Here is a 26,926-nt window from a genome sequence, read left to right as displayed (position 1 = left end):
ACCCTGCGCCATCCCCACCCCATGATTTGTCAATGCTGGAAGCTGCAATGCTGGACTCCTAGACTTGATTTATTGGAAAATGGGGCTTTCATTCCCATTTGCTTCAACCAGCCCTGGCTGGGTCCCCACACCCTGGGTAGCTGAGCCAGGCTGGGATGTGGCCTCCTAGCCATGCTCTCTGGGCCCCACGGCCCTGGCCTATCACCTCTGCTCCCACCCAAATCATCCAAGGCCTTGAACCTGGTCTCCCTGCCTTGCTATCTGAGAATCAATGGTCCCACACCTCCCAAGATGACTGAGAAGGGGAACGCTTCTACCCCACCTTCTCCCATGTGTGGGCGCCATGCCTTCTCTGTAAAAACAATCCAGTATTGTTTGAAAAATTACAAGAGCAGAATATGCTCCTTAGAAGACACTTAAATATAGGAATATATAGGAAAAAGAAAAGGAAGAAAGAAATGTGGTCTAATAGCCAGAATTTACAAGGAACTTAAACAAATTTACAAGAAAAAAAAACCATCAAAAAGTAGGCAAAGGATATGAAAAGACACTTCTCAAAAAAATACATTTACGCAGCCAACAAACATATGAAAAAAAGCTCAACATCACTGATCATTAGAGAAATGTGAATCAAAACCGTAATGAGATACCATCTCTCACCAGTTAGAATGGCAATCATTAAAAACTCAAGAAACAATAGATGCTGGCAAGGCTGTGGAGAAATAGGAACGCTTTTACACTGTTGGTGGGATTGTAAATTAGTTCAACCATTGTGGAAGACAGTTTGTGGATTCCTCAAGGATCTAGAACCAGAAATACCATTTGACTCAACAATTCCATTTCTGGGTATATACTCAAAGGAATATAAATCCTTCTACTATAAAGACACATGCACACCTATGTTTACTGCAGCACTATTTACAATAGCAAAGGCATGGAACCAACCCAAATCCCCATCAATGATAGACTGGATAAAGAAAATGTGGTACATATACACCATGGAATACAACACAGCCATAAAAAGGAATGAGATTATCATGTCCTTTGCAGGGACATGGATGAAGCTGGAATCCATCATTCTCAGCAAACTAACACAGGAACAGAAAACCAAACACCACATGTTCTCACTTATAAGTGGGAGTTGAACAATCAGAACACATGGACACAGGGAGGGGAACATCACACACCAGAGCATGTTAGGGGGTGGGGGAAGAGGGGAGAAACTTAAAGGATGGGTCAATAGGTGCAGCAAACCACCATGGCACATGTATACCTATGCAACAAACCTGCGTGTCCTGTACATGTATCCTGGAACTTGAAGTAAAATAAAAATAAAATGAGAGAGAGAGAGAGAGAGAGACAAAAGAGAAGAAAGAAAGAGAGAGAGAAAGAAAGAAAGAGAGAGAGAAAGAAAGAAAGAGAGAAAGAAAGAGAGAGAAAGAGAGAGGGAGGAAAGAAAGAAAGAAAGAGAAAGAAAGAAAGAAAGAAAGAGAAAGAAAGAAAGAAAGAAAAAGAAAGAAAGAAAAAGAAAGAAAGAAAGAAAGAGGAAAGGAAAGGAAAGGGAAGGAAGGAAGGAAGAGACTCGCTCTTGGCCTTCCTTTCCTCTGTGTCTGTGCCCTTCTTTAGGAAACCCTGTGGACTTGCCCCTACTGGAGCCCAAGTGGCTCAGCCCCTCCAGGCTCGTAGGCAGTCAGGGCAGTGATAGTGATAGGACCTCCTTGTCTATGGCCCTCCTAGCAACAAGCCCTGTATACAGTGGGTGCTCAATAAATGTTGCTTGGTTGACCAGGTGAGGGTACATTTCCTGGGATGTTAGTACAGTCTTGTTGAGAGCAAGAGGAGGTAGTTGGTTACCTGGTTCTTGTGAGGCCAGGAAGATTTACATAACATTAGGGGTTCAGAAATTAAGATTTGGGGCAGAATGGCTAGATATCAGCAAAATAATGATCCTTTTAATGACAAGATGAAGATGGGAACTCTAAGGCTCTGTTTCTCTGCTATGGGGTGGAAAGTGATGTCTCCTTTGAATGGAATTTTTTTCATTCATTCATGCAGTCAGCTAATACTCACTGAATTCCTTCTGTGTGTCAGCCTCTGGGCTCAGACATGAGCAAGGAAGGCACCCAAAGAAAAAGTAAGAATATTTTGTCTGTCAATGGATGAATGGATAAAGAAATGTGAGATATAGATATAGATATAGATATAGATAATATTAATCAGCCTTTAAAAAGAAGAAAATCCTCCCTTTGCAGCAACTTGAGTAAACCTGGAGGAGATTATGCCAGACACAGAAAGACAAATACTGCACGACCTCTCTTACATGTGAAATCTGCAATAGTCAAACTCATGGAAACGGAGGTAGGTGGAATGGTTGCTACCAGAGACTAGAGGAAGACCAACTATTGTCGGTCTTGGGGTATAAGGTTTCAGTTACATCAGATGAATAAGTTCTGAAGATCTAAGGTACAACAATGTGACTCCAGTGAACAATATTGTATTGTATACTTGAAATTTGCTAAGAGTATAGGTCTTAAGTGTTCTTACCACCAAAAGGAAAGAAAGAGAAGAAAATGGTACCTGTGAGGTAATGGATGTGTTAGCTTGATTATGGTGAATATTTCACAATGTATACATCTATCAAATCATCAAATGAGACACCTCAAATATATGGTGTTTTTTTTTTTTTTTTTTTTTGAGAGAGTCTCGCTCTGTTGTCCAGGCTGGAGTGCAGTGGTGCGATCTCGGCTTACTGCAACCTCTGCCTTCCGGGTTCAGGCAAATCTCCTGCCTCAACCTCCCAAGTAGCTGGGACTATAGGTACGCACCACCGCACCTGGCTAATTTTTGTATTTTTAGTAGAAACAGGGGTTTCACCATAATGGCCAGGCTGGTCTCAAACTCCTGACCTCAAGTGATCTGCCCCCGCTTGGCCTCCCAAAGTGCTGGGATTACAGGTGTAAGCCATTGTGCCCAGCCAAATATATGCAATTTTTAATTGCCAATGCATCTCACTAAAACTGGGGGAAAAGAAGGACGTTTTTCTGGAGGAAAAGGACTGGAGGTGGGAGAGGCGGGGAGGGGAAGGGAGGGAGGTGAGAAGAAGAGGAGGGAGCTGAGTGGCTGCCTGTTTCCAGGAGGCTGGGAGAACAGTGTGGCCTGAGTCCTAGATGCCCTGGCAGTCCACAGTGAGTGTTGGGGGTGTCCTGCCTCCCGTGCCCTTTGCTGGTCTCCTACATATAGAAACCGCCCTAGCAATGGGAGGAGGGCTGGCCAGGGGATCCCTCAGCATCCTACTCCAGGTAAAGGAAGCTGTTTCTCTCTCTGTGCCTGCACAGCACCTGTAAATGCCATCATCTTAGATCAAACTTAGATCAGACTAGTCCCCCCATACCCCTAAGCAATTGGTGGGGACCGGTTTGATTTAAGTTACCCATGGTGGGCCTGGAGGTGGGTAGGGAGAGGAGGGAATGTAGTTTAAGTTAAAACAAAACAAAACCAAAAAACATTTGTGGCTGAGAGCTCTCAACTGGAACAGTCTGACTGGCTGGGCCCAAAGCCAGAAGACAGGTCCCGGGATCAGGTGACCCCGCCATGCCCTTGGGAAGGCCCTGGGGGGTTGAGGGATTAATGCCACTTCCTCCCCAGGCCACCCTCCAGAGCCCTGCCTTTTCCTATCTTCCTCCAGCCTCATCTCCCATCAGGATCCTTAGTTTGAGGTCTGAAGGGAGGGAGGGCCTAGACCCAAGGACTTCCAGAATAGAGAGGAGGTGAGGGTTCGCTCTACAGCTAAGCCTCAATGCCTACTGCCCCTAACCCCTGCCAGGCAGCCCATCCTAGTCCAATACCAGGGTGAGGCACCAAGGATGCAAAGAAGGTGCTGCTCTGAGGGAGCTCAGCAGGGCACAAGAACCCCTTAAGGGGGTGCAATTAGTGCCATAGAGGTGACATCTCCAGGTGCTATGCAGGCAGAGATGCAAACAGCTCCCTTTACCTGGAACCAGAGAGAAGAGGGGGCATTGAGGGGGGTTCTTGATGGTTGAGTAGGAGTTTGCCAGACAGAGAAGTGGTTGGAGGGCGTTTTCAGCAGAAGCAAAGCATGAGCAGAGCACGCAGGGGTGAAGAAGGCTGGCTGTAAGAAACAGCGGGCTGCTGTGCGGGAGTGGAGCCAGAATGCCTGGTTTGCATCCAGTATTCCAGTTCCTCTCTTTCTTTCTCTCTTTCTCTCTTTCTCTCCCTCTTTCTTTCTTTTTCTTTTTTTAAATTTTTATTCATTTATTTATTTATTTTATTTTTGAGATGAAGTCTCACTCTGTCACCCAGGCTGGAGTGCAGTGGTACAATCTCCACTCACTCCAACATCCACCTCCCAAATTCAAGCGATTCTGCTGCCTCAGCCTCCCGAGTAGCTGGGACTACAGGCATGTACCACCACGCCCAGCTATTTTTTGTATCTTTAGTAGAGACGGGGTTTCACCATGTTGGCCAGGATGGTCTCGATCTCCTGACCTCGTGATCCACCCACCTCAGCCTCCCAAAGTGCTGGAATTACGGGTGTGAGCCACTGCGCCCAGCCTGTGTAGCTATCTTTAGATACACAAATACTTACTATTGTATTACAACTGCCTACAGTATTCAGTACAGTAATGTGATGTACTGATTTGTAGCCTAGGAGCATAGGCTATGCCATAGAGCCAAGGTGTGTCATAGGCTCTACCAGGTAGGTTTGTGTAAACACACTCTCTGATGCTCACAGAGTGATGAAATCGCCTAACAATGCATTTCTCAGAACATGTCCCCATCGTTAATCAACATACAACTGTACATGATAAAGCACGTAGAGCAGTGCCTGGCACATAGTGAGCATTTGATCAATGTTAGCTGCTATCATTATTATTATTATCAGAGAGGTGGAGGGGAGTGGCCACAGAACAAGCTAGAAAGGGAGGAGGAAGCCTGCGTAGGAAGGGCCTTGAACACCGGGCTCAGAAGCTTGGGGTTGATACTGAAAGCAGCAGGGAAACGTTTTTTAAATAGAAGAATGATACAGTTTACAGACAGTTTACTCCAGGACCTGGCAAACAGCAGGCATTTAATAAATACCTCTTGAATGAACGAATGAATCAAGATTGGAGGAGGAGAGACCAATTAGGTGGCCACTTCAGCAACCCAGGTATCCCATCATGAGGGCTGAACCCAGGGCAGCTGCCATGGAGTTTTGGGGGGACCCCCAGCCAGGCACTGGGCTTCCCTGCCCACCCCCACCTGCCCACCCCCCGCCTAACCAGGACAGGCAGCTTCGTGGTCCCCGCTGCTCGTGTGCAGCGCACAACACTGCCTCATAACTCACTGTGCTTATGATGAAGCGGAGCGGTTGTTTGGGAAGACAGCCACTCTGATACACAACAGCCCCCAGGGCCGTTCCTGATGTTTCTCTTCCACCATCCACTGCTTAACATGCCAACTCTCCCTCCCACAGCCTGCTCCCCACGCCCCTCCAATGGCACCAATCTCTTCCCCCATTCACACACACCCCTCCGCCTGCCTCTACAGTGCTGCAGCCTGGAGGAAATTTATTGCAGCTCCAGACTGCTATGGGCAAATACTAATAAAATGCTGTTTTGCTGCAATTTGTTTAATTGGCCACAAAAGAGACGTCGTGAGCATGTGCAGCCTCTGCCCATGCCTGCCTGCCTGCCCGCCTACCCAGCTCACAGATGCTCTCTCCTCCCTCCGCCTTGTCTCCCTAGCTGTGGCTACCGAGAATGGGATAATGCAGAGAGGAGAGACAAGAGCGGAGGCCAAATGAGCCCATCTCCATCTATTCTTACAGCATTTTACTGAGTGAACCTTTCACCCATGAACCTTGGGATCCTGTGAACAGCCAGACTGCCTGGGTTCAAATCCCACTACTTATTTCCTCCTCTTACTGGTGTCACCTTAGGCAAGTCATGCAACCTCTCTGTGCCCCAGTTTCCTCAACTGTAAAATGGAAACGATAGCAACACTGTTGTGAGGGTTCAATGAGCTACTTCCTGTAAAACACTCAGAATAATGCTTGGTCCATAGGAGGCGCAAAATCAATGTGAAGGACTTGGACTGCTTGGGTTCTAATCCCAGCTCTGCCATTTAGCAGCTGTGTGCCTTGGGCACGTTACTTAAGCATTTTGTAGCTCCATTTTCCCATCTGTGAAATGGGGATAGTGATTACATCTATCTCATAGAGTTGTGTGAAGATTAAAGGAGTCAATCAACAGAAAGGGATTGAGAACAGAGCCTGCCACGAAGTAAGAGCTGCAAAAGCATGAACCATTGTTGCTAAACAGACAGTGGCAGTGGTGGGAGCTAAGTGCTCTGGGTGGGGGTGCTCGGGAAGACTTTGCACCCCGCGTTCCTTCTCTGGAGTGAGTTGTGGGGCAGGGGTGAGTCCCCAGAGATGGGAATTCCCAATGGTAAACAGTTCGAGCTGGTTCCTTGTGTCTTGAGGCCAGCGAAAGACCCTCGCAATGGGTTAGGAGGTGCAGTGACCCTGCTACAGCTCCCCAGACAGAGCCTGGAGCTGTGCTGCTGCTCGTGGGGTATGCTCAACCTCCCAGCTGCTCCCCTCTTGGCCCCTGGCACCCACTCCCCGGGGGTGGGCATCTTGCCACCCGCCAGATGGCACTAGCAGAGGCTGGGGCGTTGGGGTGGGTGGGGACGTTAGGCCAGGCTGCAAGAGCTGGGCACAGGGGTCTTGGGACAGATGGGCTTGTGTCTGTCCCAAGAATAGCATGCCTGGGGCAGGGCGGAGGCAGCCCCATGAGGCTTTTGGGAGCTGGCTGAGGCCTATAAGATACAGTGCACATGAGCATTCATACATTTACACACACCCACGCACAAAAATGTGCGGCGTGTTTCCGGCAACCTTGACTCAGCTGGCTCAGGCACCTTTGTCCAAAGGAAACTCACCACTCCTAAAGAAACCTTGCACCCTGACCTCTAGGTCATGAACGCTAGAGCGTGCCACAGGTTACAGGAGGCACTTACACCACCTCCACTCTGAGCTTTGCTTCCCTCATCCGCAAAATGTGGAGACACCTTCCCTGTCTCCTGGGGTGGAGGTCAGTGGCATAGGCCTGAGAAGAGCACCCTGAAGCCAGCTGGCCAAGTTTGGATTTAGGCTTTTCTCCTGGGGATTCAACTGTGTGCCCTTGGGCAAATAACTTCACCTCTCCATGTCTCACTTTCATTATCCATAAAATGGGGATGAAGACAATAGCACATACCTCAGAGGGGTGTCATGAGGGTTAGAAAGGAGCTAATGCCATGAGTGCAGGAAACGGGGCGTGGAAACGGGGCCTGGCACCGCAGGCGTGCCCTCTCTCTGGGCCACTTCATGACTGCTGCCCAGCGGCAGTTCCTGTTGCTGTGCTGGACTCTCTGACCGCCAAGTGTGGGGACTTGTCTCTTCCCTGGCACATGGTAACATTCAGCAAATGCTTCTTGGCTTGTTGGCAGGATGGGTGTCCTGTGCAGGGGTCCCAGCCTGCTAGGGTGGGCAAGTTGCTGGGAAGCTTCCCCAGCGACCCTCGGAGGCCCTCCGCCCTGCCGCTTCATCTGGAATGGTACCATCTGCAGCCACAGGCAATCCCGTGCTATCCCTGCAGCCCTGGGCTGGGTGCTCTGAGCCTCCCTCCTCTACAGTCTACCCACAAATCGAAGCCCGCCCTGCCTCTGACTGCTCCCCTTCCCAATTCAGGCATAATCTCCCCCAAGCAGGGCTTTGATCCCGCCTCCCCCACCTGAAGCCTCTCCCACAACTCCCTGAGCTGCTCAGTGAAGTGCATATATCCTCGCTGTACTTTCTAGGCTCTTCCCCGCAAGGTGAGGGCCTTCCCAAAGCAGCCTATCTTCCATTGTACGGAAGAGAAAACCGAGGCCCCAGAAGGGAGAACGGTGCTGCCTCTCACAGTCCTGAGGAGAGCAGCCAGGAGAGCCGGAGTTCGGGGTGTCCAACAAGGAAAGGACCATGTAAGTCAGGGGCTGGCACTGAACACCTACGTCCTGCCCCCACCCATGAATGGCCCCACATTCTGTTGACCCTCTTCCAATCTTGGGCATTCAATGGAGCAGGGGGTCGGGGTCTGGGAGTGGGGTTGGAGGAATGAGGGAGGTGGGATGGTGGGGGGCAGAGCGTGCCCTCCCTGGCTCTGTGAGGCCGATGCAGCCAGCTGTGGCGAGCAGCAGCTGGATACACACACCAGGATGCACGGTCCCACGCCCTCTGCCAGGGCCCAGCAGTCACGGGAGAGGGAGGCCAGGGAAGGCAGTGAAGTGGCTGGTGAGGCTCCCAGGAGGGGGTGGGAAGAAGGGGAGGCCTGGGGAATGCTCCGCCGGCCCCAGGGCCCCAGGTTTCCCCCAGGAGGCCTCTGGTACTCCTCACCCTGACTCCACCAGGAGGTGGAGTGACTTTAGGGTTTCTGTAGAGGAAGACCCAAGCCGGAGCCTTGTCGCCCACTCCATCTCTGGGGAGCGGGCTGCACTGTGGTCGTAGGAGGGTGGCAGGAGTGGACAGAGTAGCCACAGGCCCCAGGACTGGGAGGGGAAGATCATCGTTCAGAACAACCCAGGAAACCCAGGGGCAGAGGGGTGGGCTCCATGCCCTCTGTTCCCCAGCACCAGGGACTCTCTGTTTGAGTTCCTTTGAGGGGTTAAAGGAATCAGGAAAGAGAGGCGATGTCAAACACATGCTTCTTCCCAAACACTGACTGAGAAGCAGCCTCAGTGAACAGGAGCACAGCCCTTGCCTGCATGAAATCTGGAGTTTAATGGAAGAGACAGAGGACAAGTTCACAGGCACTTCCCCATCTGTGTTTTCAGGGCCATAATAGGTTCGTGCAAAAGCTGGCTTGGACAAGTGGGCACCTACCTCAGTAGGGGATATGGGAGGCTTCCTGGAGGAGGTGACGCCAAGCGAGACCAGGAAGAGGAGGAGGAGCCGGCCAGTGAGGGGAGCCCAGGCAGGGAAGACTGTTCCTCCCGCTGACAGAACAGCATGTGCCATGACCCAGGGCAAGGTGTGGGGGTCATTTTGAAGAACCCAGAGTTCAGAGTGGCCAAGAACACCAGCGGTAAGGCTGGAGAGGTGGGCTAGGACCAGGTCATAGGAGAGTTATGACCCAAGAGCATTTATTTATTTTATTATTTTTTTTGAGACAGAGTCTTGCTCTGTCGTCCAGGCTGGAGTGTAGAGGTGCTATCTCAGCTCACTGCAACCCCCACTTCCCAGGTTCAAGTGAGTCTTGTGCCTCAGCCTCCGGGGTAGCTGGGATTACATGCATGCACCACCACACCCAGCTAATTTTTTTGTATTTTAAGTAGAGATGGGGTTTTACCATGTTGCCCAGGCTGGTCTCGAGCTTCTGGCCTCAAATGATCCAGCCGCCTCAGCCTCCCAAAACGCTGGGTTTACAGGCTCACACTACCGTGCCTGGCCGACCCAGGAACACTTAAGTAGTGGAGGAACAAGCTGAAGTTTGCATTTTCAGATCACTCTTATTGCAACTGGAGAGTAGACAAGAGGCAAGGAGGCCAATTAGGAGGCTGGTGCAGTAGTCCAGGGTGTGCAGCTGGTGTCCTGACCAAAAAGAAGTATTTCAGATGGAGAACTGATGGGAGCTGGAAATGACCGGTTGGTGGAGTGAGAGAGGAGAGGAGAAGGTGGAGTGAGAGAGGAGGAGTGGCTGTAGTACCAGTCACCAACATGTAGGATGCCAGGGTTGGCCAGTGGGGCTGGGCCAGGCCTTGGGTTTAACCTTGGTCCTCTAGAGTGTAAGGAGCCAGCTCCTCCCGTGTCCCTGCCCCATGCCTCCTCCCTGGCCGATGTGCCAAGCACCAGGTCCAAGCGTGTGGCATTCGCTCGCCAAACCCCCTCAGTGTGGCAGCAGTGCAGGGAGAACACGGAAACCTGTAGCCACCTGGTTCTTGCCCTCTGAGCTCTTCCAGTCAGTAGAGGAGGTGGGCCGTGTGTACAAACAACAGCCACACGAGGTCTGATCTGTCCAAGTCCGAACTTTATTGCTTTTGACCACAGGCTGTTTGCAAGGGCAGTAAATGATTAAGGGCCGCATGGGTGGTACGGACTGTCATTGCCTCAGAGAGTCTGAGGAATGGGAAAGCCCTTCTGGATGTACAGAAGAGAATTCTGGTCAGGGCTGGGGGGTGGAGAGGGACAGGGTTGCAGGCAGATTGGGAGCTGGGAGACTGGGTTCAAAGCCCCAGCTATGCTTCAACTTGGCTGACTGTGGCCAAGGACTGTATCTCTCCAGGTCTCTGTTCCCTCATCTGTAAAATGGGGGAAAAGATAAAGCTTAATTAAACTCCCAGTCTCCCAGTCTGGCGTGGGATTGTAGAGTGAATGGACCCAAACAGTCTCTGAGAATGTATGTGCCACTCCTTTGAAAGGGACTGGGGTCCACTCTACCAAGGTCATAGGATTTGTTTTGGAAGGCCAGTGTTTTTAGAGTTAGGCAGACCAGAGTTCAAATCCTGGCTCTGCCATTTACTGGCTGGGTGCCTTTAGCCAAGTGGCACGACCCGTCCAGGACTCCTTGTCTGTAAAATGGGATGGCTCCCCCGGCATACAGGGTGAATAAGATTACTGACCCCCATTGGCATGGGCATGACACCGAATCTCTTGGGCAAGTTCACACCAGCCCCAAATGCCCCAGGGAAAGAAGCCTGGGCCTGAGGGCCTGCAGGGACCTTGGCCATTCTTCACCACAAATCTTCCCAGCTGCACAAGAGGTCCTCATTGCCCACCTCCCTCCCCATCCTAAAGCTTCCCACTGACTCTGCCGAGTGGGGGAGTGGGGCCAAATCTCCTGCCGCTCCCCCTCTGGCCCAGATAACACACACATCAATGGGGACCCTGGCCTGCGGAAACTGGCCAGATAAACACTGCCTGCCTCAGATAACCGAGGCCCTATCGGCTTGGCATCTTGTTCTCCAAACCACAGGCGCTGATGATAAAGGGATTGTGTAGGGGGCTGCATCTGCTGGGGCCCAGGTGGGAGCTTTTTGCAGGTTTTTTGGTTTTTGTTTTTCTTCCTCTCACTATTATTTACAACAAATGTTTGGCCCCTTCAGGGACAAGCCAGTCCTCTGGCAGCCAGGGTCTCCCAACTAGCTCCCCCTCCCTCTCTCATCAAAAGCCAGACGGCCATTTGTTCCCCCTGATGGATTTCCAAGGGAGGGAGAGGAAGGCATTGGAGATGGGATTAGGGGGTGGCAGACAGGCAAATTCTGTTCAGAGCTTTTGGTGATTATAGAAAGCTTGGGAGGGAGGGTTGCTCCTTCAGGGACACCTGATACTAACCAACATTTATTGAGCACTTACTATGTATGAGGTGCAGCTTATTTGATCCAGTGGGAGTGCTAACCATCCCCTTCGTTTCCATTTTACAGGCAAGACAACTGAGGTTCAGAAGGTCACGATACAACTGGTAAGAAAGACTAGAATCAAAGGCCAGGTTTGAAGCAAAGCCTCTGCTCTTGCCCTCTGCACCCTGTTCCCAGGGGCCGCCCCTGCTTCTGGCCCTTTCTGGGGCATGGAAAGGAAACAGGTGGCTGCTCTCCTAGGCACAGAAAAGTCTGAGCCACACCTGGAAGCTGGCTTTGGGCCAGAGCTGGGATGCTGGGCCGGGAACCTGGGCCTGGAGGGGTCTTGCTGGCTCCCTGGCTCTAGGGTTGTCACATCGTGGGTGGCCTTGGAGGTCATCTGGAGCAAAGGTCTCCTGGGACAGACAGGGAAACTGAGAAGAAAATAGACGTGCGACAGGCCTGGGATCAGCCAGCCAGTGGGTGCTGCTTGAAGACCTTGGCTCCAGGTGATCCCAGCTCATTGATTTTACAAATGAGGAAACTGAGGCCCAGAGCAGGAAAACGACTTGCTAAAAGGCTACATAGCTAAAGTCAGTAGAGCTGACACTCAGGAGGCTGAGGCAGGAGGATCACTTGAGCCTAGAGGTTCGAGGCCAACATGGGAGGCTCTCTTAAAAAAAAATTAAAATAAAGTTGAGCTAGGAATCCAACCTAGGCATCTTGACTTGCGGTGCAGGGCTATTTTCACTCTCCCATATTAGACATACACCACCAGATACAGACACAGAAAACCACAGCCACAGAGGCTCAGGCACAAGGGGCAACCCGGGGGGCACAAGACATGTGCACACTTCCAAGTATACGTGCTCACACCTGGCACTCCCACGACACTGTGTGGGACCCGCTGTCCATCCCCCCACCCTAGGACCTGAAGGAGACCTAGCTGGACTTGCTCTCTCCTCCCCTCCCCCTCTCCCCCCACCTCTAGAACAGCACCAAGCCAGGGAGCTCCACGCTGTGCTTAAAAAGGGCACTTAATTTTTCATTCTTAAATGCTGGGATGCTCTTGTCTTCCAGCTTCGCCCAAACCCCTTGGTGGAGATGGATGGAGGCGCGGAACACAGTTATCAGAAAGATTAAGCCAGGACTTGTCATTTTTTTATATCACAGAGCAGTCAGCTCGACGAGTGATGTCCTCCAGTCCGCCAGGATGAGTCCAGAACCTTTAGTGCCAGTAGTAAAAAAGACTATAAAAAACACCATTGGAGAAAGGGTAATGATGAAATTTAACTGCTCCCGATCACACACCTGGGGTCTGCTTGCCAAGGAACCGGGGGGTTCGGCCACATCATCCTTTACTGCTGTGTCCTTGTCTGTGCATTTAAGGTCCTTCCACTGAACCAGAACATGTGTCCATGGTGGGGAGCCTGGGGCTGTCTGCCCCATCCCACCCTGCATGGTGCAGAGCACAGAGAGCGGGAGGGAGCAGGGCAGACTCTGTCCTAGGAGGCCTTGAGACCTGTTGGGCCTGGAAAAGGGGCTGTAGGGCTGGATACCCCAGGAGTGTTGCTGAGCTGCAGGGTTACAGAGGAGCTCCAGCCACAGGGCTACTGAAAATAGCATGGGGCTAGACTGTGGTTGGCTAGAATCTTCCTTCCACTTACCCTTCCTTCCATCCTCCCTCCCTCCCGTCCTTCCTTCCTTCCTTCCTTCCTTCCATCCTCCCTCCCTCCCTTCCTTCCTTCCTCCCTCCCCCCTCCCTCCTTTCCTTCCTCCCTCCCCCCTCCCTCCTTTCCTTCCTTCCTTCCTCCCTCCCCCCTCCCTCCTTTCCTTCCTTCCTTCCTCCCTCCCCCCTCCCTCCTTTCCTTCCTTCCTTCCTCCCTCCCCCCTCCCTCCTTTCCTTCCTTCCTTCCTCCCTCCCCCCTCCCTCCTTTCCTTCCTTCCTTCCTCCCTCCCCCCTCCCTCCTTTCCTTCCTTCCTTCCTCCCTCCCCCCTCCCTCCTTTCCTTCCTTCCTTCCTCCCTCCCCCCTCCCTCCTTTCCTTCCTCCCTCTCCTCCCCTCCTTTCCTTCCTTCCTTCCCTCCCTCCATCTCACTTTATGTGCCAGGTACTGTGTTACCTACATGATTGTCACCTGAATATTCTCACTGCTCTTAGAATACAGCACTCTGCTTACCTAGTTTCTAGCCATGTCTCCCCACCCCAGCCCCTCCTGTCCCATGACCCCATACCACTCTGCCCACTCGACCCTCCAAATGCTCTATTCTAGCTGTATTGAAACATTCAAAATAATTTGCTTTCTTCAGCCTCTGGGCTTTCACGCATGCTGTTCCCTCTGCCTGGAACCCCCGTCTGGCTAACCCCTACTCATTAGCAGGTCAAAGCCACAGCTTCCTCCAGGAAGCCCTCCCTGACATTCTCCAGTCAGCTCCCTTGCCAAGAGCTCCCTGCATCTCCCCTTTGTTGTACGTATCATCACAGTATATTGTCACTGTTGGTTTAATTGTAAGGCATGTGAAGGCCCCTGTTGAGGACACTATTCTGGGTCTGGGAATTTAGCAATGAACAAAACAGACAAAATCCCTGGCCATCATGAAGCTTATATCCCAGTGAAGGTGGGCAGACCAGGACCATCCGTCTCTTTCAACCTTTGTGGACATGTCACTAAAGGTATGGCTGAGTTTAAACCTGAAAACGGGCCAGGTGCAGTGGCTCACACCTGTAATCCCAGCTCTTTGGGAGGCCAAGGCAGGTGGATCACTTGAGCCCAGACCAGCCTGCGCAACATGATGAAACTCCATCTCTACAAAAAAATACAAAAAAAAAAAAATTAGCTGGGCATGGTGGCATAAGCCCATAGTCCCAGCTACTCAGGAGGCTGAGAGGGGAGGATAACTTGAGCCTGGGAGGTTGAGACTACAGTGAGTCGAGATCGTGCCACTGCACTGCGGCCTGGACAACAGAGCAAGACCCTGTCTCAAAAAAAAAAAAAAAATGGCCAGGCCTGGTGCCTCACGCCTGTAATCCCAGCACTTTGGGAGGCCAAGGCAAGTGATCATTTGAGCTCAGGAGTTCAACATCAGCCTGGGCAACATAGCGAAATCCCATCTCTACCAAAAATACAAAATGTAGCCAGGCATGGTGGTGCATGCCTGTGGTCCCAGCTACTCAGGATGCCGAGGTGGGAGGGTGGCTGGAGCTTGGAAAGCGGAGGCTGCAGTGAGCTGAGATTGCACCACTGCACTCCAACCTGAGTGACAGAGGGAGACCCAGTCTCAAAAAAAAAGCCTGAAAAGGACTTTTGAGGTAGGTGGGATTATCGTCCCTGTGCAACAGAGAGCCCTCAGGTCACTGGTTAGGGAATAGCAGGACCAGGGTTCAAACCAAGGCCGGATGGGCCCCCTAGCTTGAGCGTCCTCCTTGCTCAGCCTGCCTGGCCTCACTGGCCCCTTTGCTATTCCTAACATGCAACACGTGCTCTCTCGTCCAAGCCTTTGAACACACGTTTCCCTCTGCCTGGAATACTCTTCCTGCTGGCAACCTTAGGCTCCCCTCTGGTCTCCTTCAAGTCTTTGCTCAAATGTCATTTTCTTAATAAAGTCTTCCCTGACACAACTCCACACACATGCTCCTATGCACCTCATATTCTATATGTTACCTGTTTTATTGTGTCTACCTTTACTAGAGCGTTGGTTCCCTAAGGGCAGAGCTTTTGTCTTTTCTGTTCATTGTCATATCACCAGTGCCTATCATAGGTGCTCAGTAAATATTTGCTGGGTGAACTGATGGACACAAGAAACACAGTGCTGAATCAGGCCGGGTCCCTGCCTTGAAAGGCCTGAGTCTGGCCAAGGGAGACAGTCATTGTCATCTGAGTGAATCATGTTCTAACACAGCAAACTTCCTCCTATCCTTGTCCCCTTACCACCTCAGGACACAGCCCTCTCCCAAGACTCAGCCTTTCTCTGGCACTCAGATTGTCTGTCTGTGGGCAGAGAGTGCCCCGATCGGCCCCAGGGAAGGTGAGCTGGGAGTGGTGGGGTGAGTGGGACCCACAGTGGCTGACCTGGCACAGCCGGCACGGTCCCAGTTCTGGAGCAGCCCTGGGGGAGCTGGGGAGAGGAGGGGCAAGCAGAGTGCAGGCAACAGAGCCCCAGCCCCAGCCCCAGCCTGCTGATGGCATCGGCTCCTGTCCCCACAGTGCCTGTAAAGGGCCATTCCTTGGGACCCAGGAGTCCCAAATGCCAGTCCAAAACTCCACACCTGACCCACCAAGGGACCTTGAGCAAGTCACCTTCCCTCCCTGAGTCCCAGTGTTTTCTCCCCTAGGGATTAGAACTGGCAGGGCAAGGTGGCTCACGTCTGTAATCCCAGCGCTTCGGGAGGTGGGCAGATCACCTGAGGTCAGGAGTTCAAGACTAACCTGGCCAACATGGTGAAACTCCGTCTCTACAAAAATACAAAAATTAGCCAGGCATGATGGCAGGTGCCTGTAATCCCAGCTACTTGGGAGGCTAAGGCAGGAAAGTCACTTGAACCCAGGAGGTGGAGGTTGCAGTGAGCCGAGATCATGCCATTGCACTCCAGTCTGGGCGACAGAGCTAGACTCTGTCTCCAAAACAACAACAACAACAACCTACACAGATGGCTCCAAACCTTTTCAAGGATAAGGACCCCTCTTTAGAATTTTTTACTGAAGCATCATAAACATACACAGTGATTTTTCACAAAGTTCATCAGCATCTTGACCAAGAAATAAAACATTACTGACTCCCAAGAAGTCCCCTTATGGCCCTTCCCAGTCCCTACTTCCCCAAAAGGTAAAGATTGTCCTGATTGTTAACACTAGATTGTTTCCCCTGTTTTCTGAACCTTGAGGCTCCCTTCATAACTCTACAAAATGTTCTTTTGATTTTAGCCCCCAAGATGATGCTCACCAGCTGGAGTTCACGCCCATGTTAATTCCCTCCCACATCGAATCAGGCTGATCTTTGTGACCAGTAAAGTATGGCAGAGATGACAGTATATGGCTTCTGAGGCTAAGTCATCAATGGCAGGTGGCTTCTGCCTTGCTCTATTGGATCACAGCTCTCGGGGAGCTGGGTGCCCTGTTATGAGCCATCCTCTGGAGTGCTCCACATAAAAAGGAACTGAGGCCTCCCACCGGCAGCAGGTGGCAACATGCCAACCACACAAGTGTGCCATCTTGGAAGCAGATCTTCCAGCCCCGGTCAGGCCTTCAGATGACTGCAGTTTCCACCAACATATGACTGTAACGTCACAGGAGACCCTAAGCCAGAGCCGCTGGCCAAGCTACTCCTGAATTCCAGACCCATGGAAACTGTGAGAAATAGTAAATATTTATTGTTGTTTTAAGCTACTAAGTTTTGGGATAATTTGTTACACAGTAATAGATAAGTAATACAGTATTCATTGATTGAGCAATACTCAATGAACCAAGCCCCTTTGGTGTTCAGTCAGCCTTTAAAGGAATTCATTTTAAAAATTATCTGAATAGTATCAACACACACTTGAATAAAGGACTTTCATTTTGGTCCTTTTGACAAAGACATCGTTCAGGCTAAGGACCGGCAATAACTGCAATGTCCCTGCAGGATCTGAGGCCCCAAGTTTGGGCCAGAGTGTGGAACTAATGTTGACTCAGTTGACCTCTAAGGCTCTTTTTATATGAAAACCCTGGACTCAGAGACTTTCAGGGACCTGTCTGCCAGTCCTCACTCCTTCCATATGGTTGGTCAATAGAATGTCATAGTGAGGAACCCAGGCTTTGGGGTCAAGCAGGTCTGTGTTCAAAGCCTGGCTCCTCCTCTTCCCAATCTATGTGACCTCCTCAAACAAGTAGCTTCAAATAAGTATACTCTGAGTCTCAGTTTCCTCATCAGAAAAATTGGAGAAGAGACGCCTGGCTCCTAGGCTGTCGTATGAAGAGGAAATAACACATAGCTTGTCCTTGTGATGAGGCAGCTGTGATGATCTTCAGACCACAGACTGGCTGGGCACTCTCAGGGGTGTCAGGAGACTGTTCCCCTCTCACCCGGCCTGCCCTGCGGGTGGCTGCACCCCTCCTTTGTGTTTAAAGGGCCAGGTGACCATATGGCCACCTTGGCAGGACTTGGATGGAGTGGAGCCTGCTTCCTCTCCCTCGTTAGCGTCGCCCGGGGGCCTGCTCTCTCCTTAGCAAAGGCCTGGATAACGAAGGCCACAGCCTATTAATTGCAGTGACAGTGATAAAGGAAGAGGGGGAGGCTGCTATTTGTCTTGCCCGTAACCTCTCGCATCATTCCAAGATGAATGAAAACTCATTTTCTGCTTTGATTCAGTCTAATTTCTCTGGGCCCCCTGGGCCTCATGGGGGGAAGGGACTCACAGCCCTTGCTGAGGAGGAATCGCGGGGAGGAGGAGAAGGGGTCAGAGGTCACAGAGGGAGGAGGATGGGCTCCACTGGGGAACCAAGATCTTGGTGGGGGCAGTGATTAGAGCATTCAGTCATTAAGCGGATGGCAGGCTGGGGCTTACACAGGTGCTGGCTGAGTGCATTCACAAACTAATCTGGTGAAGAGGTGAATGTGCTACCCACTTCACAGATGAGACAATGGTGGCACTTGGGAGAAAATGGCTGGCACAAGGTCACACAGCCAGTGAGGGCCAACGCCCAGCTTCAGCAGGGAGGAGAGGCTGGCCAGGGTCCTCACTGGCTCTTTCCTGGTCAGTCAGTCGCTCACAGCATGGCGTCCCACCTGGATGAATGACTTCATCAGCACGGAAGTCCCATGGACGGGAAAGGACCATCCAGTAGGGAAGATGCCAGCCTACCTGTCCTTTCTCCCTCGGGGACTGGAAAAGGAGAGGGGCCAGGGGATGGGGAATGGACCGTTTTGTCCATCAAGGAACAAAGACTTGCCAAGTAGGGCCTTGTTGGAATTGCCATTTTCTCTGCTGTAGGATGGAGCCAACAGTCCCCGCTTCCCAGAACCACACGGTGGCTGGAGAGGGAGGTGATGGGCATGTGTGTGAGGGTGCTTCACGCCCACTGCTTCCTCTCTGTCGAAAGGGAGAAGCAAAGCAGTCATCCCCAGATATTTGACCTGCTTTGTCCTAGGTTAACCATCTCCGGGGGTCAATCTGCTCCTTAGTCCCTGCACCTGCCTGTCCTGATCTATCACCTGGGTCCCCTTTGATGGTCCAGAGGTCCCCTTACCACCTCAGGACACAGCCCTCTCCTAAGACTCAGCCTTTCTCTGACACCCAGTCCATCAGCCTGTGGGCGGAGAGTGCCCCGATCGGCCCCAGGGAGGGTGAGCTGTGAGGGGCAAGATGAGCGGGACCCACAGTGGCTGACCTGGCACAGCCAGCACGGTCTCAGTTCTGGAGCAGCCCCAGGGGAGGTGGGGAGAGAAGGGGCAAGAGACTCAGGACCCAGAGAGTGGGACGGGCCTGGGTCTGTGATTTCCCTGCTAAAGTGGCCTAGCAGCCGCAGGGGAGCCGTATGGACTGTGAAGAAGGTGGGAGATAACCCCAGGCCAGCTGCAGGTTCACAGGAGAAACTCAGCTACGTGTGTCCAACGCGCTTCACACAACATCCTCCCGGGTCTTTGGGCCACAAGGTGGAGGCGCTGTAACTGGGAGGAATTTTCTGATGGTGCAATGCATGAGTCAGCATTGGCTCTGGAGCCCGGCAGCCTGACGTGAGCCGCAGCTCTGCTGTGTGACCTTGGGTAAGTTGCTTTGCCTCTCTGGACTTCACTTTCGCTATCTGTAAAACAATCTTCCTCATATGGTTATCAGTTCACTTACGTAAAGCACTTAGAGCGTGTGTCTAAGTGGGTTGGGACAGGCCTGAGCCTGGATTGTGCTCTGAGGGGCTGCAGCCAGGCTAGGAAGGGCTGGTGGAGGATGTGCGTGAGAAGTAAGGCAGCTGACTCGACTCATGGCCCCCTCGCCCCCCACCAATCTATGGCATCCTCCCATCTGCCCCAGATCTGAATTGCAAATGAGCTTCCTTTCCCCACCACTCCAGCTGGAGACAGCTGAGTCCAAAGAAGATGCGTCCCTGCCCCTGTAGGGCGCCCTAGCCTTGTTCTGTCTCAAAGGGTCTGCAGGCGGAGCCCTCAGACCAGGGCCCCTTTCCAGGATCCTGAGAGAGTAGGCAAGGACCAGTTAGAGCCATCTAGCCCGGCATTCAACGCCTTCACAGCCTGGCCTCACCTTCTCTCTCTGCTCCCATCTTCATTCCCATCCCGCATCTCCCACCCCACCCCCTTATCCATAGGCTCAGCCTAAGTCCTATAGTAATGTAGGGAAGGTAGATGATATTTGTTGAGTGCTTACAGCACTGAGTGCTGTATTATAAGCATCGACTTGGATATACCTTCTACAACTCTATGAGGTATGTACTGTTGAGAATCCCATTCTACAGATGGAAGGACTGAGACTCAGAGAGGTTACATACCTCTAGCAGGTGGCAGAGTTGGGACACAGACACACAATCACATCTTGCTCCCTCCAGAGCCCAGCTCTTAACCATTACTCTGTTCTGCCATGAAGCACACCCTGCATAAAATATATAGGAGAAATGAAGTCAGGGAGCCGGGACCTGTAATGAAGAAATAAAAGGAGTTTCTAGAGGTAGTCATTCATCCACTGATTTGATATTTACCAAGCATCTACTAGATGCTGAGCACTCAGGGATAATTATATTGATGATGAGAATAACATTAATGGTAGTAACATTAGTGATAGTGGTAAGACAAAAACTATTGCTGACATCTTCTGAGCTCCTATAATGTGTTTGGCACTGTGCTAGGTCTTCTGTTGCAGAACTCTAATCCTTACAGCAGCCCTGCAAGACAGTTATTATTATTATTATCGCCACTTTATAGATGAGTTCATTGAGGCTCAGAGAGCCTGTATCTAAATTCACTTAGATTTCAAGCCTCTGAGCAAGAATTTGAACCCCTAGATTGTCTTTGAATAACAACAACAACAACAACAACAACACTCATGAGACTGTCTAGCATTTATTGGATACTTTTCAGACAGTCTGCTAAGCACTCAAAATGATCATGTAAGCCAGGTGTCATTATCATCTCCATCTTAGTGATGAGGAAACTGTGGCTTGGAGGTCAAGTAAACTGCTCAAGGTAATGGACTGAGGACACAGTGCAGCCAGGATTTGGAGCCAGGTCCACCAACCTGTGCGCCTTCTATTTCCCCACAATGCCCCGCAAGGAGAGGGCTGTCTAGAGTAAGCAGTTTAAGTACAAGGACTTTATTCTCTCTCTTCTGGGCTAATGCAGCAGCCTCCTACTGGGACTTCTCTAGTTGCTTCTCCTCCAAACCTTCATTCATAGTTATTACCCTACTGACAGAGGTACTGTCCTAAAACTCAACCGGTGGCAGAGGCAGCTAACTGTCCACCAAAAGTTCATGCTGCACCTTTCAAAGGGGGCATATATCACTGGAGGGCACCACCCTGCCAGGTCCTGCATTTCCCAGAGCCCTTTTGCAACTGCTTGAGGCCATGTAATTACTTCTCGTGGGTGGAATGCAGGCAGAAGTGATGTGTGTTGCTTCTGGGCCGAGTGATTAAGAAGCGACTGTACCTTCTCCATCCTCTCTCTTTCCTTGTCCACCAGCTGGAAGTGGGGGATTCCAAGACCTTCCAAGATTCCTCACTCTTAGGGGTGTTGTGGACTGACGTTTGTGCCCCTCCCCCAAAAAATTGATATTTGTAATTCATATTCATAATCAAATTCAAAATTCATATGTTGAAATCCTAACCCAATGTGATAGTATCTGGAGGTGGGCCCTTTGAGAGGTAATTACGGGTAGATATCAGGTCATGAGGGTGAGGCCCTCATGAATGGGATTATTGCCCTTATGAAAAGAGGAGACACAGTCTCCCCTGTCCCACTCTGCTCTCTGCCGTGTGAAGATACAATGAGAAGACAGCTGTCTGCAAACCAGGAAATGGGCCCTCGCCAGACACCAGATCCACAGCAGCTTGATCTTGGACATCCCAGCCCCCAGAATTATCAGAAATAAATGTTTGTTGTTTAAGTCACCCAGTCTATCTATGGTTGGTTGTTATCACAGCCCAAATTGACTAAGACAGGGGTGTAAGGAGGCTGGTGGCTCCTGAATCACCATGTGGAAGAAGTGACCCAGCAATCTAGAGCACCCGTATTGGACTGTTGTGTAAGTAAGAAGGACACCTTTTGGGGGAATCCACTGAAATTTGGGGGTTTACTTATTACAGCAGCCAGGCTTACCTAAAGAATAATATATTCACTCCTGGTTCATAATTTTTTTCCTTTTTTTTTTTTTTTTTTTGAGACAGAGTCTCACTCTGTCGCCCAGGATGGAATGCAGTGGTGATCTTGGCTCACTGCAACCTCCGTGTCCTGGGTTCAAGTGATTCTCATGCCTCAGCCTCCCAAGTTGCTGGGACTAACAGGCATGTACCATCACACCCAGCTAATTCTTTTTGTTTTTAGTAGAGACAGGGTTTTGCCATGTTGGCCAGGCTGATCTCAAACTCCTGACCTCAGGTGATCAGCCCACTTCAGCCTTCAAAAGCTCTGGGATTACAGGCATGAGCCACTGCGCCCGGCCATGGTTCATACTTCCAAATGGGTTCATACTTCTAAATGGTTTCTTCCATCTGAAGAATAAAGCCTAAACTCCTGGCCATTGTCTATAAGACCTTTCACAATCTGGGTTCCGCCACCTTTTCAGTCCCATCTCCCACCCCCACCTTTAAAAAGAAAATGTGTTCAATCACAGAACTGCTCTATTCCCTGACATAGCATGGTCTTCATACTCGTGGGTGTTTACACGTGCTGACCCTCTCTCTGGAACACTATCCTGCTCTTCTCTTTAGAAAATGTTGATTCACCTTTCAAGACCCGTTTTCCATATTACCTCCTCTTTGAAATCTTCCCTTTCTGTAGCAGAGGACGTTGCACCCACAGAAACCTCCACAGATGCACTTATCAGAGTGCATTGTAATTATTTGTTCCTATATCTGATTGTCTGACCAGACTGTGGAGTCCTCTGGGGCTGGACTTGTGGCCCATCAAGTTTTGTATCACCAGTGCCTTACAACATAGAAGGTGCTCAGCAAAGACATGGATTTATGGATAAACTGGTAAACAACCAAAAAGTCTAAAGTGTATGCCCCAAGTTCTGCAGGGCTTAGCCTCAGGCATAAATCCCTCCACAGAGATGAAACTGGGAAGTCTGTTTCCTGCCCTTCAAAGACAAAGTGAGTCCTGGTGCAGTGGCTCACGCCTGTAATCCCAGCACTTTGGGAGGCCAAGATAGGCGGATCACTTGAGGCCAGGAGTTCAAGACCAGCCTGGCCAACATGGTGAAACCCTGTCTGTACTAAAAAAAAAAAATACAAAAATTAGTCAGGCATGGTGATGTGTGCATGTAATCCCGGCTACTTGGGAGGCTAAGGCACAAGAATCGCTTGAACCCAGGAGGCGGAAGTTGCAGTGAGCCAAGATCGTGCCACTGCACTCCAGCCTAGGTGACAGAGCAAGACTCTGTCTCAAAAAAAACAAAAACAAAAACAAAAAACAAAAAAACAAAGTAATACAGGCCCAGGGCCCCAGAGGGAGAAGCAATCCTGTGTCCTATCTTGTCTAAAGTCCCTGAAAATTCCTCCCACGGCCTGAACCCAGATGACCCCTTAGGGCTCATTCTTAAGACAGGGGAGAGGACTGAGGAGAAATGACGGGTTCTAGACTTAAGCTGATTCATTCACCTGCTTCAAGGCCTACTGAGAGCAGAAGGCCTGGCCTCAGCCTCCTCCTGAATAACCGTGGGCTGTCTCCAGGGTTAAACAGGCCTGGGTTCGAGTCCTGGTCCTGCCATTACTCATGGGACTTGGACATGTTGATCATATCCCTGTTTGAAAATAGGAAAATACCACTCTCAGGGTTGTTGTGAAGACCTACAACATTTCTTATTGGTTAGGTCTTACATTTTCTAACCTAAGGATGGGCCTCCTAGCCAGGACCTGGGATCCAGGGCATCACAGTCCCAGGACATCCTGTCTTCCTCCCTCCTATCCCCACCTCCACCGCTGCTGAGGCCCTCTGTCTCCCCAAGAATCTCAGCTGCTTCTGCAATGAGTTCACGCTGGATTTTTTTTTTCTTTCACCAAGTTGTGAGTGGGGACATAGCTGAGACACTTGGGGTTTTAAGTAAAGAAAGAGTCTGATGGGTGCAGCACACCAACATGGCGCATGTATACATATGTAACAAACCTGCACGTTGTGCACATGTACCCTAAAACTTAAAGTATAATAATAATAAAATAAAATAAATAAAAAAAAGAAAGAGTCTGAGACTTGGAGAGATAGGGAAGGGATGGGATGACAAGGAAAGAAAGGAAACAAAGGTAAGACAGGAAAATTTAAAAACAGAGCTGGCCGGGCAGGGTGGCTCACACCTGTAAACCCAGCACTTTGGCAGGCCAAGGAGGGCAGACTGCTTGAGCCCAGGAGTTTGAGACCAGCCTGGGCAACATGGTGAAAACCCATCTGTCCAAAAAGTACAAATATTTAGCCGGGCATGGTGGCACATGCCTGTAGTCCCAGCTACTCCCAGCTAAGGTGGGAAGATTGCTTGAGCCCAGGAGGTTGAGGCTACAGTGAGTTGTGATCATGTCACTGCACTCCAGGCTGGGTGACAGAGCAAGACCCTGTCTCAAAACAACAACAACAACAACAAACAGAACCAAAGACCAAGACACTAAGGCACACAACAGAGACAGAAAGATGAAGACAAAACAGAGAAAGAGCAAGAAAGAGAGAAGCAGAAGTGGAAAGGTACAGCCACGGAGAGAGTGAGTCAGAGGGGGAGGGGGCTGTTGACAAGCCGGGCAAGGACAGGGACAAAGTGAAGGCCCCTCGGCCCCCAGCTGAGCACGGCTTTCAGCCTCCGAGGGTTCTGCTGCTGAGAAAGCAAAGTCTCTTCTCCCTCATTCGAATGAATTTGATATTCAATCAATGAAGATTAACTCGCCCAAGGTAAGGGGGTTTTTCCATCTGTAAGGAAGTCGAAGACGATTATGCAGATGAGAAAATTACCCTGAGATGAGGAGCCTCTCGTATATGATAATTATGTGAAGGGTGGACTCCCACACTGATTAGCATATCTCCAAGACCAGACCCAGATGGAGGAGGCAGGAGGAGCAGAGGTCACCAGGAATCCCCCTCGGAGAGGTGGGTTGGAGATGTCCCAGCCCCTAATGGTCGTCTTTGTAGAAGAGGACACGTCGCCACCGTCAGTAAAGACTAACTGGAACCTTGTTCCCACAGTGTCCATCGAAGCTGCCTGGGCCAGAGCAGGGCCGATCAAGCTTTAATATGAGTACGAAGCCCTGGAGATCCTCCTCAGACGCAGGCTCTGATCTGGGGGGTCTGGGTGAGATTCTGCCTTTTTTTTTTTTTTTTTTGAGACAAAGTTTCCCTCCTGTTGCCCCGGCTAGGGTATAATGGCACAGTCTTGGCTCACTGCAACCTCTGCCTCCCAGGTTCAAGCGATTCTCGTGCCTCAGCCTCCCAAGTAGCTGGGATTACAGGTGCCTGCCACCACACTCGGCTAATTTTTGTATTTTTAGTAGAGATGGTTTTTCACCATGTTGGCCAGGCTGGTCTCGAATCCTGACCTCAGGTGATCCTCCCAAAGTGCTGGGATTACAGACATGAGCCACCGCACCTGGTTTTTTTGTTTTGTTTTTTGAGACGGAGTCTCCCTCTGTCATCCAGGTTGGAGTGCAGTGGCGCAATCTTGGCTCACTGCAACCTCCACCTCCCAGATTTAAGCAACTCTCCTGCCTCAGCCTCCCAAGTAGCTGGGACTACAGGTGCCTGCAACCATGCCCGGCTAATTTTTTGTATTTTTAGTAGAGACGGGATTTCACTGTGTTAGCCAGGATGGTCTCAATCTCCTGACCTCGTGGTCTACCCGCCTCAGCCTCCCAAAGTGCTGGGATTACAGGCATGAGCCACCGCACCCGGCCAGGTTCTGCATTTCTAAGAAGCTCCCAGCTGATGCCAATGCTGCCAGTCCACAGGCCACACTTTAGAGGTCCTGACTCTGTGGTTCTCACCTCTGGTTGCACCCTAGTCACCTGGGGAGCATAAAAAGTAGACCAATGCCTGGGGCTCACTCCAAACCAATTCAATTAGAACCTTTGCAAGAACAGCCTGAACACTGGAATTTTTTTTTTTTTTTTTTTTTTTTTGTAAAAAAAACAATGATTCTAATGTACAGCCATGATTGAGAGCCCCTGACTTGAACGGTGCCTGGAATCCTGAGAAGTCCATGGATCTATTCCAAGTCTCCAGGGACACTCAGGCCCTAAGACCCTCAGAAGCCAGAGGCCTGGGCCGGGGCCAGAGCAAGGGCTATGGAAGAGGCAGGGAAGAGCAAAAAAATGGAATAACCCAGCTTGGGAATGGACTGAAGACACCGCACTGGGTGTGCTGGGGAGCCTTGAACCACAAAAACCAGCTATGGTGTGTGAAATACCCGCTGTGGACTAAGCCCTGCACATGTATTCTCTGTGACTCTTAAATGGGGTTATTTTTAATCCCAATTTGACAGATGAGGAAGTTAGGCTCAGAGAGGCAAAGTGATTTCCCCAAGGTTGTAGAGTTGGGATTTGAATCCAGCTGGGTCTGACCCCCAAAGCTCAGGCCATTGCCTCCCACCCACTGGGGAGGGGCCCTGGGGGTAAGCTTATCCAGGGAAGTTAGTGGCTGGCCCTGGACCCTAAGGCATGACTGAGCTAGGGGGTCCCTCCGGCCTGCTATGCCAGAGGAAGGCCAACCTCACGTGATGGAGGGGAGTGAGCAAGGGCTTGGAAGTCAAACAGCCTTGGGTTCAAATCCTGGCTTTTATGAGCCTTGTAACCTCAAGCAAGTCATTACCCTCTCTGAGCATCTGACGGGCTCCTCCTTGGCCAACAGGGATGATAGGACCAACTTGGCAGGGTTGCTGAGAGAAGGAGATGAGGTCAGGTGTCTCATGTGTGTGCCATGGAGTCTGGGCAGGGTTTTCCTCTTTTGAGGGAATGGAGGTTGGCTGAGCCAAGGCTCAACGGCTCTAGGACTCATCAGAGCCCACTTCTTCGGAACTTTGGCAGGGTTGCCACAGGCTCCTCATCTACTCTGATGCAACACCGATGGTAACCTAGGGCTTTCCAAATGATGCACCGGGCCTGGATCCAAGCCTGTCTGAGTCTGGTCTGGGCTCATCAGCAATATCCCACCATACAGACAGCATTGAGTGTGGCCCTTCTGCCTGGGAGACCTTGGGGCGCGGGCCCCAGCATCTCTCCCATAGCAGATGCCCCATTGCCTGTTGGTGGGCAGGGGTGGGGAGTTCTATAAAGAAAGGCAGTGGGCTTGGAACCTTCCAGCACTAGCCAGCCTTCCTGTCCTCTCCCAGGAATTCCCCTTGGAGAATCATCCTGTCTCCATGACTGCTGAGTAAGGGTGTGTCCCACACACGTGGCCCTTGTCCAC

This window comes from Pongo pygmaeus, chromosome 19, assembly GCF_028885625.2.
Source record: "Pongo pygmaeus isolate AG05252 chromosome 19, NHGRI_mPonPyg2-v2.0_pri, whole genome shotgun sequence".
In the NCBI taxonomy this organism is placed as follows: Eukaryota; Metazoa; Chordata; class Mammalia; order Primates; family Hominidae; genus Pongo; species Pongo pygmaeus.
This window is presented reverse-complemented; position numbering follows the sequence as displayed.